Raw genomic sequence first — 19,613 nt, 5'->3', positions numbered from 1 at the left:
GAGAGGGAGCTTGAGGTTTAAGTAAGGAGTAGAATTCCTTCCCGGTAAATCTGGTATCTTTCATCTTACACTTCGTCCTTGCCACACCAAGGTAACTCTGTTTCAAACCTTAATTATGTCCTAACATGACTAGTCCTATTCTTGTGCTTGATGAGAAACGTAAGTCAGCTAAAGTTCACTAAATTGAACACTAGTAAGCCGGCACTATGTTTAGAATCAAGTTGAGTAACCTAGTTCTCCGTTAGCTTATAATTACCTAGAATTAATGACAGGCAGGTGGTTAATCCAGCGCACGGCTCTAGCCAACCTCCTTGAACCTAAGCTTCGAGGATGAAGCTTCTTGTAAGGAGGAAAGAATGTAACACCCCGTGTTACGCCCTTTAAGCTCGGATTAATTATTTAATTTAATCCGTTAAAGATTAGTTAAAATAACTTAATTCAATCAGGATCCGTCAATTAATTAATATGGTCCACGGAGGATCATGGACCCTTACCCATATTGAAGCTCCAAACCTGTTAGAATAAAGAAAGAAGGCCCATTACTAATATGACTTTGATTAGGATTCGTAAATCTATATAAAAGGGATTAGAAAGCCTTTAGAACCTTTTCCATCCCACCTCCTTCTCCCCCTCGTTACTCGAAAATCCCCTCCCAAGAGTTCGGACAAAAAATCCCCACCACCAATCCTAGGAAAGATTGATAGGAAGAAGGCCTTGAGGAAAGATCCTAGAAGTCATAAGAAGTTTAACTAAAACCACCAGGCAACTCATGCCCTACAAAACCTATTTTCCTTGCTATCTTTTATTGATTAACTCCTTTGAATGATTGTATGCGTGAATTTGTGGTTATGCCTTGATAGATCTTGTCTTTAGGATTTATGATATGGATTCTTCTTATTCTTGATGTTCTTGATGGTCTTGTGTGATTGTTTGCACGTTCTTGTATTTAATTGTGTTTAGAGTTTGTCCTTAGGATTTATATGGTGAATCTTGTTGTCGTGATGATTGTGACGTTCTTGAATGGGTATTTGCATGTTCAGGCGTTAATCAAGTTTAGGGCTTGTCTTTAGGGCTTTGTATGTTGGTTTCTTGATGTTCTTGGGGTTCTTGATGTTCTTGAACCATTTTGTGTTTATCCTTGAGTCTTGGCATGTTTATAGTTTGCGTTTAGGCTTCAATTGTGATGTTTCTTGGCTTGTTCTAGGTGTTCAAGTCCCTATTGTTGTTGATATGTGTTTGGGCGTGTTTGGGACTTGATTTTGGATAAATTGGATGAATTCTCGGGTTGGGTAGGGGTGCCCGCGGTTCCGGTTCCAGTTCGGAACCGCCGGTGCCGGCTTCGCAAATGGTGAAACCGGAACCAAAACCTTATATTAAGGTTCCGGTTCAGGTTCAGAACTGGCGGTTCCGGTTGGAACCGCCGATTCTAACCGGAATTCTAAAAAAAATTTAAAAAAAAAAAAAAAAAAAAAAAAAAAAAACTAAAACTAAAGTTAAAGTTTTGGCCAATGGTCATGCTATTGGCAGCCAGCAGGCCACTAGCCTATGCCTGTGGCCTGCTGGTTTAGACTTTTGAAAAGTCAAAGCCTTGCGGCTTTGGCTTTTCAAATTTCAACTTTTTTTTTACGGTTTGGAACAAGAACCGTCCGGTTCCGGTTCCAATATTTTGAAAACCTTAACCAGAACCTTATTGGTTCCAGTTAGGAACCGGAACCGTACGGACTGTTCTGGTTAGCACGGTAACGGTTACGGTTCGAACCGAACCATGGTCACCCCTTGGGTTGGGGAAATTGGCCAAGAAGCATGTTCCAGCGGGTAGTCGGTGGGGGGACAAATCCCCACCTGACCACCCGCTGGAAGGGGGTGATGTTCCAGCGGGAGGACGGGCGGGTGGCCGGCAACCTGCTGGAAGAGTGGGCCACCACCGGCGGGCGGACGGACGGGTGGACGGCCACCCGTCCGTCCACCCGCTGGAATGGCGTGGCTCTACCGGCGGGAGGTTATCCTCCCGCCGTACCCCCGGGGGTACGGGCTGGTGCGGGGTCCTTCGGTTTCCGTAGGGTCGAACCCCGTACCCCTTGGTGTCTTCATTGATGTTTTTGGGTCTAAGTGTGATGTCTTGTGTTACGTAATGCGAATTCTAAGCCGTGTCTTTGCATGTGGTCCATATTTGTAACGTATGGTGCCAGAATATAGTCTATGATGGTCTTCGTGTATTTGTAGTCATCATAAGGGCACTTGTTGTTGAGAGTCGATGTGCATGATACGCCCCTTCCCGATTATCCCCTTGTGGAGTCATTGTTGAGTCTTGCTTGTGTGTTGCTAACTATGATGAAAAAAAAATACGAGATTAGTGGTAAGAACTGTGATTGGTGGTTGATGCAATGCGCATGCTTGTGTGTGATGGTACTGCGGTATCGGTGTGTGATTTAAAGGCATTGCGGATGCTATGAGATCGGTGGTTATGTAGGTGGTCTTGTAGGCGTGGGGCATGCGTTGCCCCAAAGGGGGAAGGATGTGGTGTGTAGGGTGGTCTGGAGGTACAGGTTGGAACTGTTATAAGGTTGGAGAGGCGTAAAGGTTGGAACTTGGTATAAGGTTGGAACATGGACATGTCTGGTTATGTGCTCTTGTTTGCTATTGTTGTGTCTTATTGTTGTCTCGTCTTGTGGTCGTAGTTGCATGCTAGGATCTCTATGTGTCTTGTTGTGGTGAATCTGTGGCATGTCTTGAGTCTGATCACTGTTTTAAAGCTAGAATTGTTTTGGACTGTATTTATGTATTCCTAAGTCTCAAAATGATTTCGTATATCTATATGTATCGTACTCAACGCGTGCGAGTGGATTGCTTAGCATTATTCGCTAACGGTTGTAATATCGCATGTTTTTCAGGTACTGATTAGTGATCGAGAGCGCGCTAGAAGGAGCTGCGGTTCCTGGCATAGATAGCATTAGCGTAGCTAGTCGACCTGTGAGCCATGCTTGTATTCGGATAATGATTATGGATTATACTTTGCTTAGTTAGTTTTAGCCTGTGCATCTAGGTTCTCTAGCTTAGATGTGGCACAGCACCCCAACACTGATGTTTAGCTTCCGCTCTGTTTGGGTATTGATGATAGTTTTGCCTTTCTTTCATAAGTTTTAATGGTTTTAAATTATGTTGAAAATTGGGGGTGTTACACCGAGCTTGCTATGGCATGGAATGGTGTAGATGTCTATGCTTGGCATAAGAACATTGCATATCAGGTATAAGATGAGAACAAAGGAACTCATATAAGGCTTTTATAATCTGCTGGTGTCAATACAAGTGCAACTAATAATGTTGTGTGCTTATTTTCCCTGTCTTCAAGATAAACCATTTGGAAATTTAGACCTACAGGAGATAATAATAATTTTATCAGAATGGCTGCACAGGTAGCATTTTATGCGCTGCTGAAAGCAGCAATAGAATTGGAAGTATTTCTTTCACATAAACGCTGTAACAACCCTTCTATTAATGAGAGGTAAGTTCAAGTTAATCGGAAATTTTTTTGCCAAAATGTACTTCATCAGTACAGTGCAAAGTATATATAGCAAGCCTTAGAGCCAAAATTACTTGTTACTAAATTATTATTTTTTAAATAAATTAATTAATTTAAAACCCCCTAATATTTCCGAGGTGAAATGGAAACAACTTCTTTTGTGTTGGAAAAACATATGGTGTTCTCATCTGTATTGTCTATTACTGTAACACCCCTAATTTTCAGCATAAATTAAAGCATTTAAAGTTTACGAGATCAAGGCAAATCTATCATTAAAATACCAAACAGAGCATAACTAAACACAAGTGTCGGGGTGCTATGCCACATCTAGGCTAGCTAGGGAACCTAGATGCACAGGCTACTAACTAACTAAGCATAATTCATAAATAGTGTATGAATACAAAAGCGGCTCACAAGCCAATAACTAAAACTAGTTGTCATCTAAACTAGGAACCGCAACTCCAACTAGTGCGCTCGCGAGCCAACTAATCTGTACTTGAAAAATATGCGGTATTACAACCGTTAGAGAATAATGCTAAGCAACCAACTCCCACCCGTTCAGTACAATAAGTATAGATATAAAAAAACCATTTTGAGACTTGGGAATACATAATATAGCCCTAGCAACTTTAGCTTTAAAACCAGGAATCAGACTCAAGGCATAACAATAGACTCAACAAGACACGAAGCATAAAGACACAGCATGCAATAGCCCTAACAACTTGGGAATACATAATATAGCCCTAACAACTTTAGCTTTAAAACCAGGAATCAGACTCAAGGCATAACAATAGACTCAACAAGACACGAAGCATAAAGACACAGCATGCAATACAAAACAAGGTAACAACAATAACAAGTCACAACCAGGTCACAGAACAAGACACGCCCAGGTTCCAACCTTATGCCAAGTTCCAACCTTTACGCCTCTTCATCCTTATATCAGTTCCAACCTGTACCTCCAGGCCACCCTTATAACGCCACCATTATCCCTCCGGAGCAGCGCATGCTCCCCTCCAACAAAACCTCCAACAATCCACCAACAAAACAGCACTCGCAGTGCCAAATGTAGCTTGACCTGTGCCTATAGCACAATGATCAAGCGGTTTGTGCCTATAGCACAATGATCAAGTGGTTTGTGCCTATAGCACAATAATCGGGCACTCGCAATGCCAAACATAACATGATCCGGCCAATAGCACGGTAATCATGCGATATGTGCCTATAGCACAATGATCAAAGCACTCGCAGTGCGTCAAACCACCAACAACACATCTTTTCAATACCATGGGCAAAGCACAACAATCAAGACTCAGTCAATAATTACATCACGGGGTTACCAGGAAAGGGCTCAACATGCGATACCAACACGGGAGATTAGCTATATCATGCAACCTACGGAGAATAACATAAACCACACGATACAAGTTTAGACCACGTGCTTAGACACAACTCACAAATCACGTTATGGTACATAAAATATCATGAGAGACTCATACACGTCAAACGAGACACAACAGGGCACGGGGTTCGACCCGCGGAGACCGAACGACCCTGCACCAGCCCGTACCCGCGGGGGGTACGGTGGGAAAACAACCTCCCGCCGACCTCCCACCGGCAGAACCACGCCGCCCCCAGCGGGTGGATCGGTGGGTGGCCGTCCACCCGCCGGCGGCGGTGTACTGTTCCAGCGGGTGGCCATCCACTCGCCTGTCGCCCCGCTGGAACCTTCCTCCCTCGCCGGCGGGTGGTCAGGTGGGGGTTCGTCCCCCCACCAACCACCCGCTGGAACTTGCTTCTTGGCCAATTTCCCAACCCGAGAATTCATCAAATTCACTCAAAATCAAGTCCAAACACTTCCCAATTCACAACAATAACAATAGGGACTTGATCATCAAGAATAAGCCAAGAAACAACACAATTAAATCCCAAATACAAGCACTAAACATGCCAAGAATCAAGATTAAATCCACAACGGTTCAAGAACATCAAGAACCTCAAGAACTAGATCATACCAAGCTTAAACGACGAGCCCTAAACCTAGAATAACACCCGAGCATGCATAAACCCACCCAAGAACGCCAAGAACGTTATCAATAACAAGATTCACCGTATAAATCCTAAGGACAAGCTCTAGACACAATTAAATACAAGAACAAGCAATCAATTCCACAAGGCCACAAAGAATATCAAGAAGAACAAGAATTCATACCATAAGTCCTAAAGACAAGCTCTAACAGGGCAAACATACCAAATCACACATTCAATCATTCAACGGATCCAATAAATAAACAATAGCAAAGAAAATAGGTTTTGTAGGACATGGGTTACCTGGCAGTTTTAATAAAAAAAACTCCTACAACTTATATGGTCTTCCTTCGAGGTCCTCTCCCTATCGATCTTTCCCTAGCTTGGTGACGGGGAGTCCTATAACACGCCCGATTTTACCAACATTTAAAACTTAATTTAAAGAGATAAACAGTCTAATCATCAAACATTAAACAAGCGGAAGAAAAACTCTAAATCGGGAAAGTGCTATGCCACACCCATAAGACTACGGGTGCACAGGCTAAGTCTACAAATCCAACATAACATAACAATTGTCTAAGGAACACAGGCCTCAAACTAAGGCACACAGGGTACATATATCTAAGGCTCATAGGCCAACATCTAAACAAAAGGAAGGCAAGGCTACGCGAACTAGATCCATGAGCGCGCTATCCAGTCTAATCAAAACCTGTAAAGGCAAGGGATAACACCCGGTCAGCGAATAAAGCTGGTAACCCACCAATACGCGTTAAGTATCAATATATATACATAGTTATAGTCAAAACCATTTGGAACTGTGGAATACAGTATATAGCATTTGAAAACCAAGAGATGAGACAACATTCAACATATCACACTCTCAATTAAGATCACGACCAACAACTTCAACAACAAAACAATAGGAACCATAAACAAGCGACAACCACAACTCTAGATGCAACCTACCATTCACAAGGTAGAGTTCATCATAGACATGTTCATAAGCAGGAAAAACACAATCACATAATGATAAGACACACATTTCAAGTTCCAAGTTCCAACCTTATGGCTACCACCGGCCTTATGACTAGTTCCAACCATTACCTCCAAGTGCCACCCTGTACTTCTGAGTCCAACCTTATTCCGCCTGGGACCGTCGTCCCCCACCAATCTCATAGTATTACCACCGATCTCTCAGTACACGAGGGTACCATTAAATATATAACACAATATTACCACCGATCTCGTGAGTAAAGCTCAAATAATATTACCACCAATCTCATACATATTCACACATAGTAATCATCAAGAAGATTAAGGCTCATCAATAGCCCAATCAAGTATCAACAAATGGTACAACGATTTGTACAAGATCAAACCATAAGAATCAACCAAGAGATTTCAATAAAGACATGAAGCAATACTCAGCAATTGGACCACAATCCAATACCAATATGATTGGCAACACGAGTTGCCAATCCTCAACAAGAAGGAACAAACCATACATACTAGCATAACAACATCAAACTAGCATGCACATCAAATGGGTAAACCGGAATGGTTCCAACGAACCTTCAAGACTCACATTAGTCCAACGAATCACAATGTTGGACCCTTAGCAGCATTCAAGACACCAAATCCTAACATGGATTCCTAACACATCGTTCTAGACATACGAAACATCAAGAAGACTCACAAAAGCTCAATCATCCAACAATCGGGAGGTCAAAACATCAAATACCAAAAGGAAAGAACCACAGGGAAATAATTCCCCGCAATCTCATACATGTTCCCCGCGGGTGGGGCCACGGGTAGTGCCCTGCCCGTGGGCATGCCCGCGGGGTACAACCCACAAACCACATTCCACCCACGGGTAGGCCACTGCCCGCCGTTCCGCCCGCGGGGTACACCCTGTACACCAAAAATTCCCTTCGGGGAAGTCCAAAACACCCAAAACCTCACACACAACAAAGATATGACTTGAACCCAAGAATAGCTCAAAGAAACACATTCAAGAACCCTAAATACAAGCTCTAAACATGCATTATCACAAGATCATGCATCAAATCACTCACAGCATCAAGAATCATCAGATAGAAGCCAAGAAACATCAATAGCAAGTATAAAATAGGTTTTGTAGAGCATGGGTTACCTTTTTAAACCAAAAACCTCTTTCTTCTTACCCTCCTAAGCTTTTCCTTGAAGCTCTTTCTCACCCAAGACTTCTTACACAACCAAACCACAAAGAAAACACCAAAATAAGATAAAGATACTTTAAAGCTAACTAAAAATACTAAACAACTTAAGATCTTACCCTTTCCTATGCTAGGGAGGTAGAAAGGTGGAATCTTTAGGTGGAAGTTGGCAAGGATAGAGAACCCTTCTTCTAGCTTGGAGAGAAAGCTAGGGTTTCTTTTAGTGAGAGGGTGGAGGGTTTAAGACTTAGCTAGCATGGGAAATGAATGAAATGTCTTGCTAGGAAAAACTTGAGCATCAAAACATGTGTGAAAGGTCAACTTTACCCTTACTAAAGTTAGGAAGACAAGAGAGTTGAGGTACAAAGCATAAGGCAAAAGGTACACATGGTTGAGACTAGTCAAATTCTAGTCCCTCGACTATCGAATTTCAAGATTTTAGAAGAAAATTATCAAAGGAAAAATTAGGATTAATTCCTCAATTAATCTCAATTAAGGGTTAGATTTACGGGGTGTCACAAGTCCCTTGCCTGATCTCTGCGAGGGGATTTTCGTGTACATGAGAGGGGAGTGGTTCTAAGGCTTTCTAATTCTTTTTATATAGATTTGGGATTCCTAATTAGAATCTGATTGATGTTGGGTCCATCTTCTTTATCCTAACGGGCTCAGGGTTTTATTATGGGCAAGGACAGTGGTTACACTAATTAATTTAGGGAATCCTGACTGGATTAAATTCTTTTTAGCTATTCCTTCAGCGGGATTAATTAAATAATCGGTCCAAATTTAAAGGCGTAACACGGGGTGTTACAGTCACTTTGTCCCCTAAAATTGAAGTGTTTTTCCTATTACAAGGTAACTTTAGTGCTCTTATAATAGGAAAAACATTTCAAGTTTAAGGGACAGACAGTATAGATAAGAACACGATGGTTAACAATGGTCTCGAAAAGTTAAGGCTTTCCACGATCCTATTATCCGCGACTATTATACAACAGTGTGAAAAGTCCTTTATATCAGTCGCGGATTAACTATCCTGTACTAGGGTAGGAATTTCCTGATAGTGCTTGCGTTTAAGATATATTTAGAGTACATATTGGAGTAAACTAGATTGAGCTTAAAATAGGTTGTTGAAAATTAGCTGAATGCATGAGCTTTGGGATAGTATCTTGTATTGTTGTTTTATAATTCAAAATTCTTCACTCATATATATATATATATATATATATATATATATATATATATATATATATATATATATATATATATATATAGAGAGAGAGAGAGAGAGGGGAAGGTTCAAGTGCGGCAGTGCACTTAGGTGCGGCGGTGCGGTTAATTGTAGGCCATTAGATTAGATAAATCTAACGAATCACATTCATCAAGGCTTTTCTGATATTTTCACGCGCGTTTTCACAGTACGCGAACTGCAAGGTTAAAGTCGTCATTGGGCACCAGAATATATCAAATCATACTGTTGTGTGTTTTATGTTCATTATTGGTGCATTATTAACCTTACTGTGGTGTATTTGAGAATTCGTGTTGGTGTCTTCCCGAGCGGTCAGTGCGACCGCACTAATAGTTATACAAATATACACCATCCATGTTAGAAAATGCACACCAAAAAAATATGCACAAATTCGATACGCATCACCAGAACGCACCACTAGGTATGACTAAAAGCATCACAGAGTGTTCAGAATACACCATTGGGGCGGTGAGTTATATGGTGTATTTTTTTGGGTGTGTTGTGTGTTTTTTGGTGTATTTGTGCATTTCATTGTGGTGCTTTTTCCTAACACTATTGGTGTCTTTTGTTAACACTGTTGGTGTATACTGACAAGCGACCGATATAAAAAACCATTACAATTACCATAATACCCCCCACTTATCAGGACGCGCTTAAATCTTTAAATCTTCGAAAATTAGCCGATGCCGTTAGATTAAGCAAAATTGACGACGCTGATATGGCCGCACCGCCGCACCTAAAGCCACTGCCGCATATGAGCCTTATTCTATATATATATATATATATATATATATATATATATATATATATATATATATATATATATATATATATATATATACATACTTGGATTATATTCAAATATTGTCTATTAGAGAGAGACGAATTAGAAATATGGATCTTGCAATATTATATTATACTTTTTCTTGACACTTGTACTTGTAAGCTTCTAGCCAACCGTTGTTTATAACTTGTCCTTCAATTTTAAATTTTTGCTCTTTTTATGTAGCTTACTAGAAAATTAAAGATCCTCCTAAGTCAACATACCACCATCCAAAATTAGAATAGAGATATCGCGTGTCTCTTGGAATTATAGCCTTACTTTTTCTTTTTTTTTTGGGTGTAGCTAGCACAAGGTTTTCACCGTTAAACATAGTATTAATCCACTCGCTGAATTGTAAGAACCGTTGAATTGTAAGAACCTTTATTGCATGGGACAATTGGTCTGGAGATTTAAAGTTGCTCCATACCCAAAGTCAAAGATCGAACCCTTAACCTTTGGTTAAGAATGGATGAGTCTCTTCTGCTCAACGACCCCCCAAGTTAATTACTACTTAGATTTGCCTTACTGCTAGATAAGCTTTATTATTGGACTAGTTATGACACGCGCTTTGCGCGATTAGGCCAATTCCCAATGTGTATTTATAAATTAGTGTTCCTTAATTGGTTAAAGTATTCATATAATAATGAGAGAGAAAAATGCGAAATTAATAAAAGATAAAGACATAGTCTTGGTGCTTATATATTTTAATAAAAGATAAAGAAATTCGAAATAGCTAATTAGAATTAAAGTAAGTAAAAACAAATAAAGCACTAACTAAAGCTGACTATCTATAATGAAAAGAGTAGTAATTTGAGCAAAGTAAATTAAATTTTCTTAGTGCGTGTTTGTTGAGGCTCGGAATTGTCTTCTTCTTCTCCATCTTTAGTGAAGTTGAGTTTCCTTTTTGTTGGTTGTGTGTTTATTGCATGTTGTTTACTTGTGGTAGTGAATGAGAATGAATCGTGCAATGATGTTATGGTATATGATACCATGTTTTTTCCTTGTTGTGTGTAGGATTGAGACCTCATTTGTATTATATATTCTTCATCTTGTAAGTGGTTATTGATATGTTGAAATCGTAGCCGTTGACCCTTCAAGATGTTTATGTAGTTAGTCATAGGTTAGTTTACTGTAAAACATGAGTGGTTGTGGGTGGTAAAGGAGAAATACCTATTGTTCCAATTGCATAACTTGTTTTCTCGTTGAGAGTAATAGTTGTTCAGCACATTTCCCAAACACATATGCAACAAGGCATCCACTTCCATCAGTAATTTCCACATCCAGTTTATACCTAGCTATTATGTGTTTTTAGATTAGCATTGTTGTATTATGTTTGTGTAATGATTAAATTGATACTGACCTCCTTCTAACAAAAATATAAATAAAATGTCTATAAAAATTGTTACTAACCGTGGTGTTCCCACTGCATTCATTTCACCACAATGCATGCAATGAAATTGTTTGTCACTTTCTACGTAAACCTTTTTCATACAATGACTACATCCAATGTACCATGTGTTTTTTATCTGATGCTCAAAGCTGATTTTCCCTTTTATCCAAGCGGGTTTAATCTACAAGTTGTCATGAGTAAAAAAATTAATGTTAATGTTAAGTATAAAATATTGAATTAGTGTGTAAAACCTTTTTTATATATACCGCATCAATTGATGGAGGGATATTAGCAATTGTAGAAATTTCTACAGTTTCTGGATTTGCAAGTTTTATTGCAGCGTCATTGTAGTCTCGACATAGTTTTAATGCATCAAGTGTAGCACGATGCTTTGTTCCACTAATAATACATACAAACGAATTGTATTTTTAAAATAATGTGTGTGGGTGTGTATATTGAATATCTTATCAACAAATTTAAAATATACCATACTTTTAAACGTTCTGCTCGTGGTACTTTTGATTGTAAAAGTATTGTTAAATGTGTTCTTGTAGACAAAGATATTCCTGGTGTAGTGGATAGTATTAGATATGATAATATCTAAATGGACCAATTTTGAAATCATGTTAGTAAATAATTAGATTTTCCCTTTGAAATGATTACATAAGAATTACATCATGTTTTGCAACTACATATGCCTCACTATTGACATGAGAATTACATCATCCTTTGACTTTTACCACTTTATTTACTACCTTTTCTTATATGCTTGATATATATCCCTTCCTCCACTATCTTGAGCTTTACTGTGGAAATGTCTTAGGCCATGTTCAGTAAATAAGTGTTAGTTGATAGATGTTGTTAGTTGATAGATGTTAGTTGTTAGTTGTTAGTTGTTAGTTGATAGATGTTAGTTGTTAGTTATTAGCTGATTGGGTTAATTAAAGGGTATATACCTAGTTGATAATATTAGCTTATTGTAGAAAAATATTTGATAAATTAGTTGTTAGCTGATAGCTATTTAGTATAATTTCTTTTCTCAAAAGGCTAATTGAAAAAGTTACTTTGAATAGCTTTTTAAATTTTAACATTTTAAAATTATAAAAAAGCTAATTAACTAAACACTTACAGTGCGTTTGGTTGGAGGGAATTTAAATTTTCTTCCCACCTAATTTCAAAGGCCATAAAATTCCTTTGTTTGGTTTGAAGGAATTGCAATTCCATGGAATTGCAATTCCCTCATTTTCATGGAATTAAAATCTCATGTACCCCTGGGATTTTAATTCCTGAGATTTTGGGAAGAAAAAAAAGCTAGTGATGAGACAAAATTACCCCTCCATTTTTTTAACATAAAATTAATACCACAACAACAATGGACATTTTGGACTTTATACTACTTATTCCCTTTCAATTCCCATGTATACCAAACATTGGAATTGAAATTCCCAGTAATTCTATTCCTGTAAACCAAACACTGGAATTTAAATTCCACTTTATTCCCGGTAATTCATCTCCCATGGAATTACAATTTCTTTCCCACGTAATTCTCCCCTTTCAACCAAACGCCCTGTTATATTGATTTTTTAACTAAGTCAAACAATTAATAGTGGTCAAATAAGCCAAAATTGAATGATAGAGTAACATTTTACTAAACAAGGCCATATATAATGCTTTGAGAAGTTCTTCCTATAAGGATGTCTTATTGCTCTTTTTAGACTTAAGGGTCCGTTTGGAAAGCTGGAAAATGACTTCTGGAAAATTGTTTCTGGAAAATGAGTCATTTTCCGGAAAACATTTTCCTTTTCCAGTGTTTGGTTGCATTTCGAAAACTGTTTTGTTTGGTTCATTTTCTGGAAAATGAGTAGAATGGTATAATTAAATATTTTAATTATTTGGGTTCCGCTGGAAACCATGCCTATGGTTTCTGGCGGAAACCAGTTCCGCCGAAACCATAGCCATAACATCTAAAGAATCAATATGAACAAAAAAATCAAAATAAAAATCTAAAAGTACTAATCAAACATAAAAATTAGATTACCAACCCATTCCAGTTTTAACCGGTTTGATTGGTTTAGGATTTTAGGTAACCTCTGATTTTTATTTTTTAGTAATCATATTTTTCAACCGGTTTTTAGTAAGTCCTAAACCAAATTATACCGGTTGAAATCAGAAAAATAACGAAAGAAAAATATGAAGAGACAAAAATGCCCTTACTAAAAATATGAAAAGTCATGAGAATGACTAAAAATGTCCAAAAACAATAGTCTGAGATGTTAAATGGCAAAAACGATAGCTTGAGACTAAATTTGAAATTGTCACCAAAGACAAGGGACCCCTGGGGGAATTAACTCTAATAAAAATATTTTCTTAATATTGTTAAAATTTGATAATCAAAATTTACTATTTAAAAAATTATATAAGAAAATTAATTAAAAGTTTAAATAATTATAACATGATTACTATTTTAATATTGAGCACAAATTTTCATTATCTCATACTAGTACTAAACAATAAAACCCAAGTATGGCCTATGGACATTCTTAGTTTGATTCGGTCAACTATGGCCTATGGACAATCAGGGACGGAGCCAGGTTGTTGGTGTGGGGGTCGATCTGCAGTTATCGTCGTCAACTGAGGAAACGAAAGAAAGGACTTAGGCATTTAGCTATCATTTAACTATTACAATATCTAAACTTTTTGTTGTTGTGAGGACGGATGAATTCATCTCCAATAAAGAATAATTCATAACAAAAATTCAAAGATTTCAAGAATAAAAAAGAAATAAAAAATTATCTATAAATTTGCAGGTTGAAAATTGAAGAAAATATTACTGTCTGCGTATTGAGTTTGTGGTTTACAGGTTTGGAATTTGGATGGTTTGAGTATAAAACTTAGCAATCATTATTGTATGGACCATGGTCCACACAATCTGTGTGGACCATATTTTGTATGTTATAAAATAATATTTAGTACAAAATAATGTATTTTTAGTATATTAATAATGTACATTGTATTTAAGGAAAGTATATTATTGTGTAATGTACAATCAATGCACAAATAATGTACATTTAGTATATTAAAAATATACTTTTTGTTATGATCAACACAATAATTTACCAAAATGAGTTAATACCTCCAATGGTCCTCCGAGTACTAGCAATTTACCAGTTGTGGTCATTCGAGTTTTAAATGACCTCCAATAGTCCTCCATGTTTTAAAAAATAACCACCTGTGATCCTAATTCTTAAAAAATCCCGAATTTAAAATGACCACCAAACGTCCTAAAAGGACTACGGGTGGTTATTTTTTAAAACATGGAAGGCCATTGGAAATCATTTAAAACTCGAATGACCAGAGTTGATAAATTGCTAATACTCGGAGGACCATTGGAGGTATTAACTCTTACCAAAATCTAATATAGAAATTTTCTTTGAGAGTAGGAAATTATATATATTGGTGAGGGGGGGCGCAAAATAACTATTATAATATTAATAAAAAAAATTAGTGGAGAGGGGCCAAGCCATTGAAAGCAGGTAATTCTAATTATAAATCCACTGCTACTCTACACTCATACGGAGTAGTAAACAAAATTTGGTGATGGGGGGCAAGGCCCCCTGCACATATAAGGTGGCTTCGCCACTGTGGACAATCTAGACTGGCACATATAAGGTGGCTCTGCCACTGTGGACAATCTAGACTGTATACTTTCATATGGTCCGGCTCTTTACCGGTTAGTACTATAAGGCGATATTTATCCAGTATATACTTCCACATAATAACTGCAGATTTATCTTGTCACCAAAATAATAATAATAATAATAATAATTTTCAGGAAACAAAAATTAATTCTTCTCCCTTATTCATGCATGGAAAATGTCCAACTTAAATTTACGTAAAGAATAACTGAAAGTCATGCATGTCACCACGTACTATGCATGATTTACAAAGTAGTGCAGAATGAATGCTAACTACCCTACTTGTATCCTTAAAATTGGTAATCCCACTTTAATAAAAATAAATTAAAAGAATTAATAATATATAATATAATACCACTCAAGTCATCATAGTCTTATCACTCGAGTACTAGCTCTAGACAATATTGTTTAGAACAGATGGAAAAAACACAAAAGAATGTTCTTTTCGGAATTGCTCTCCTCCTCATTTCTTTAAGTGAGGCTCTATAGCCTATTTCTCTTTATGTTGTTAAGTTATTACAATTTGGAACATCTTATAAAAGTTTTAGGGAAAAATATGTGTTCTTTTTTTTTTTTTTTCACGAACTATGTAGCTTTAATTGTTTTAATGTCATTACAAAATACACCAATATTGTTTTTGGCAATCAAGAATGAACCTTCGTTGCGAGATGACACATATTATGTCTCATTAACAAGTGTTTTTGGCAAAAAACACATATGGATCATGGATGTTTTTTTTTCTTCTTTAAACTATTGAAGATATTGTTTCATTACTCAACAAAGAAAATTGTTACTTTTAAAAAGAAAAAAAAAATTGCTAAAAGTATGGATATAGTTTGCAACGATGAAAACAAGGGAGTTTTTTTTTTTTTTTAAATACTCATTATTCTTTACAAGGTAATATATGTTCTATACTTTCTCAAATATTTTCAGCTCAAATAATCTAAGCCCCAACAAGTGGGTTCCAACCTATGACCATCCAATTGGAATGTCAACTGGGATGTCATTACACTACATGATAGTTGGCAAAAGATGGAAGTTAAAAAAAATAAAGTTACATTATTAATAGACGTATTAAAGATACACATTTTCTGAGATAGAAGATACACATTTTCTCAAAAAAAAAATTTCATATGTATATGATGTATAAATATTATTCTATCATTTTAATCTATAGGTATTTCAGTTTGTGAAGCTGTCGGTTTGAATGTTGTGAATGAAGGCAAGCAGAGCACTGACATTGGAAATATTGATCTTGTTTGCTACACTTGGAGATATTGTGAGGACTTTTGTGATGGTATAGGTGCCCCTTACTGTATTAATTGGAAATGCGATTGTGGGAAAAACCCCCCCTTGATATGAATGGGTGAAACGTATCTAGTAAGATGTTGGAGGTTTCCATTGATTACTTTAACAAAAACAAAAAAACAAAAAAAAAAAAAAACAAAAACAAAAAAAAAAAACAAAACAAAAAAATTTAAAATGTGCTATGACTATGGTACATGTAATTATTACTTTTAATCAATATTATTGCTTATTGCTGGTTACTCATAATAAAAATCATAATACTTATTACATAAAATCTAATATCAATTTGAAATAAATAAATGGTTACTTACAATAGATATTGTAATATTTATATGTAAAATTATTGTACTATTTAGTGTAAAATAATTATTACTAATGATAAATATTGTAATACTTTTACTTAAAATTGTGATACTTACAAATTAAAGTGTAATTATAATGTAAATATCCTAATATTTATATGTACAATATTACTTATGGGAAAGAAACTGTAATATTTATTGTAGAAAATTTAATATCAATTTGAATTAAAAATAAATCTGTTACTTATGATAGATATTGTAATACTTATATGTGAAATTGTGCTAGAGTTTTTCGCACTTTTGGTCTCACGACTATAGTGGCACTTTCAGCTTTTCTCCACGAGTTTTAAACCTTACAATCTAGGTCCACGACTAACGTTTTTGTAGCAAAAATGGTCCTTCCGACATGTTTTTCGTCACTTTATCACCGGAGAAAAAATTACCCGTTCAAGCAAGGATAAAATGGACATTTCCATTGCTCACCTATGTTGACATGTTATTATGTTGACCAAATTTGATGGGCATGTTTCTTCATGGGCATCTAATAAAATCAAATGTTCTTCCACAGATATTTATAGAGTTTTTCACACCAGCGGCGCTTCGTGTTTTCCGGCGGCCACGGGCAGAAATGTGAGATGGTGGTGTAGGAAGAGAGATATGATGAGAGAGAGAGAGGAGTGTTGTTTGAAGGTTTTTTTAAGAAATGTGGACTGTTGTCTGGTAAGCCTCGGCTTTTTCCTGCCCAAACCGCTGCCATGCATTAATCTCGTCTTCATCACTACATACAGAGTTATTGTTAGAAGAACCTCCTCTCTCTCTCTCATCATATCTCTCTTCCTACACCACCAACTCACATTTCTGCTCGTTGCCGCCGGAAAATAAGACGCGCCGCTGGTGGATCCCCGCCCATTTCCGCCCAGTAAATTAGACAAGAATCCCAGCTCAGAACCCACTGTGTATATGTTACAGTTCTGGGATAACCATGGAAAACGGCCATCTGAGGAATCAGCCACAGCGCAGACATGGAAGAAACCTCGTCCTTGGCTTTCATTCCTGCAGCTAAGGTTCTTCTTCTGGTTTCAACTATGGCGGATGCAACCATGGTGATCACTAAAGGAACATCCCGATTCCCATTTTCTAGAGGAGGGTAATGCCGTCTTCTTTCTTGGTGTGTTTGCGGAGGATTGGGAGTATTAAGCGGTCGTTGATGGGTAGCCAGATGGTGATGCTTAGCATTGCGAATACTATGAAGGATGCCGGTGGGGTTTGGAAGCTGCCCCCGCCGAGACGCCGGTCGCTCTGGATGGCTTGGAAGACTACAAAGTTTTGAGCTTGGACGATGGAGATGTAGTACATGACTCCAGCTCCCTATATTAGGAGAATTCTCAGTAAGCATTTCACTTCTTCCACCTGCTAGTGATGCAAGTATCCACTGTGGTTTCAAAGGGAAAATTTTGGTCAACATAATAACAGGTGAACAGAGGTGATGAGCAATGAAAATGTCCATTTTATCCCTGCTTGAACGGGTATTTTTTTTCTCACGTGATAAAGTGATGGAAAACACGCCATAATGACATTTTTGCTACAAAAACGTTAGTCCTGAACCTAAATTGCAAGGTTTGAAACTCATGGAAAAAAAAAAAAAAAAAAAAAAAAACTGAAAGTGACATTATAGTTGTGGAACCAAAAGTGTGAAAAACTCAATTGTGATATTATTTAGGGTAAAATTGATTGATTGTTACTAATGATAAATAGTTTAATACTTATAAGAGAAAATTACACTTTTGGTCCTATGACTATAGAGGAGGTGGTAATTTCAGTTCGTGACTTTTAAAACTAACAGATTTAGTCCTTTTAGTACGCTTTTTTTTACACATTAAGTCCTTCCGGCCAAATCACCGGTGGATTTTGGCCGGAAAAACACAATTCCTTAATTTATTAAATATTTGGGGGGTAAAATGGTCAATTCAGATTCTACTTTCTTCTTCCTTCTTCTTCCTTCTCCTTCCTACTTCTTCGTTCTTCTTCTTCCTTCTTGTAGAGAGTTGCAGCGGCAACAATAATATAATCCCCAGTCTGGTTTGGCTTCCCCGTCCCCCCCCCCCCCCCCCCTCTCGTTTTATCTACAATGCCATGGATGGATCCTCAATGACATGGCATCCATAATCCTCTTGTTCTGTTGAAGAACATCTACGGAAAAAACGGCATGACAGCTCCCCTGGGAGGGCTTGCAGACCTGGAACCCCCATTGATGCTAAGAATTTGAAAACGTGGACCCCTTTAGCTCTATTTGCACCATAACAACCCCTTGATCTAATTACCATACTTACACTAGTCCACATAACAGAACCAACAAAAAGATTTCTTCCCTCAAAACATTCTACAAAAAAGAATGAAGTAAAGAGCAACTATGCAAAGAAGTCAGCTTTTCACCAAAAACAAATAAACCAAAACTATTCAATTTAATAGATGATTATCAATTTAATAAATGATTAGATGGAGTAAAATTGAGCATTAAATAAACATAAAGACCAAAATTTTGAACATTTTACATTGAAAGGGATGCAAGTGAGGACAGTAGCAATCGGTGGACGAAGAACGAAGAAGTAGGAAGGAGAAGGAAGAAGGAAGTAGAATCTGAATTGACCATTTTACCCCTCAAATATTTAATAAATTAAGGAATTGTGTTTTTCCGGCCAAAATCCACCGGTGATTTGGCCGGAAGGACTTAATGTGTAAAAAAAAAACGTACTAAAAGGACTAAATCTGTTAGTTTTAAAAGTCACGAACTGAAATTACCACCTCCCCTATAGTCATAGGACCAAAAGTGTAATTTTCTCATACTTATAACTAAAATTGTGATACTAATACACCTAATTAACTATAATCCTACGCGTCTCCCAGACAAGGATCCATGAGACGGTCTCATATAAGAGGTTGGCATAAAGTTTTTATGGTCACATTAAATGTTTTCTTTTCTCATTAAATTAAAGTGGAAAGTTAAAAAAAAAAAAAAACTATTTATTATAAGAACAAATTATTTATTTTAATAATTTCAAATAAAACAATTGTTTTCAAATAAATAAATAAATAAATAAAATAATTATTT

This window comes from Ipomoea nil, unplaced genomic scaffold, assembly GCF_001879475.1.
Source record: "Ipomoea nil cultivar Tokyo-kokei standard unplaced genomic scaffold, Asagao_1.1 scaffold2833, whole genome shotgun sequence".
Classification (NCBI taxonomy): Eukaryota; Viridiplantae; Streptophyta; class Magnoliopsida; order Solanales; family Convolvulaceae; genus Ipomoea; species Ipomoea nil.
Note: the sequence above shows the minus strand (reverse complement) of the source record.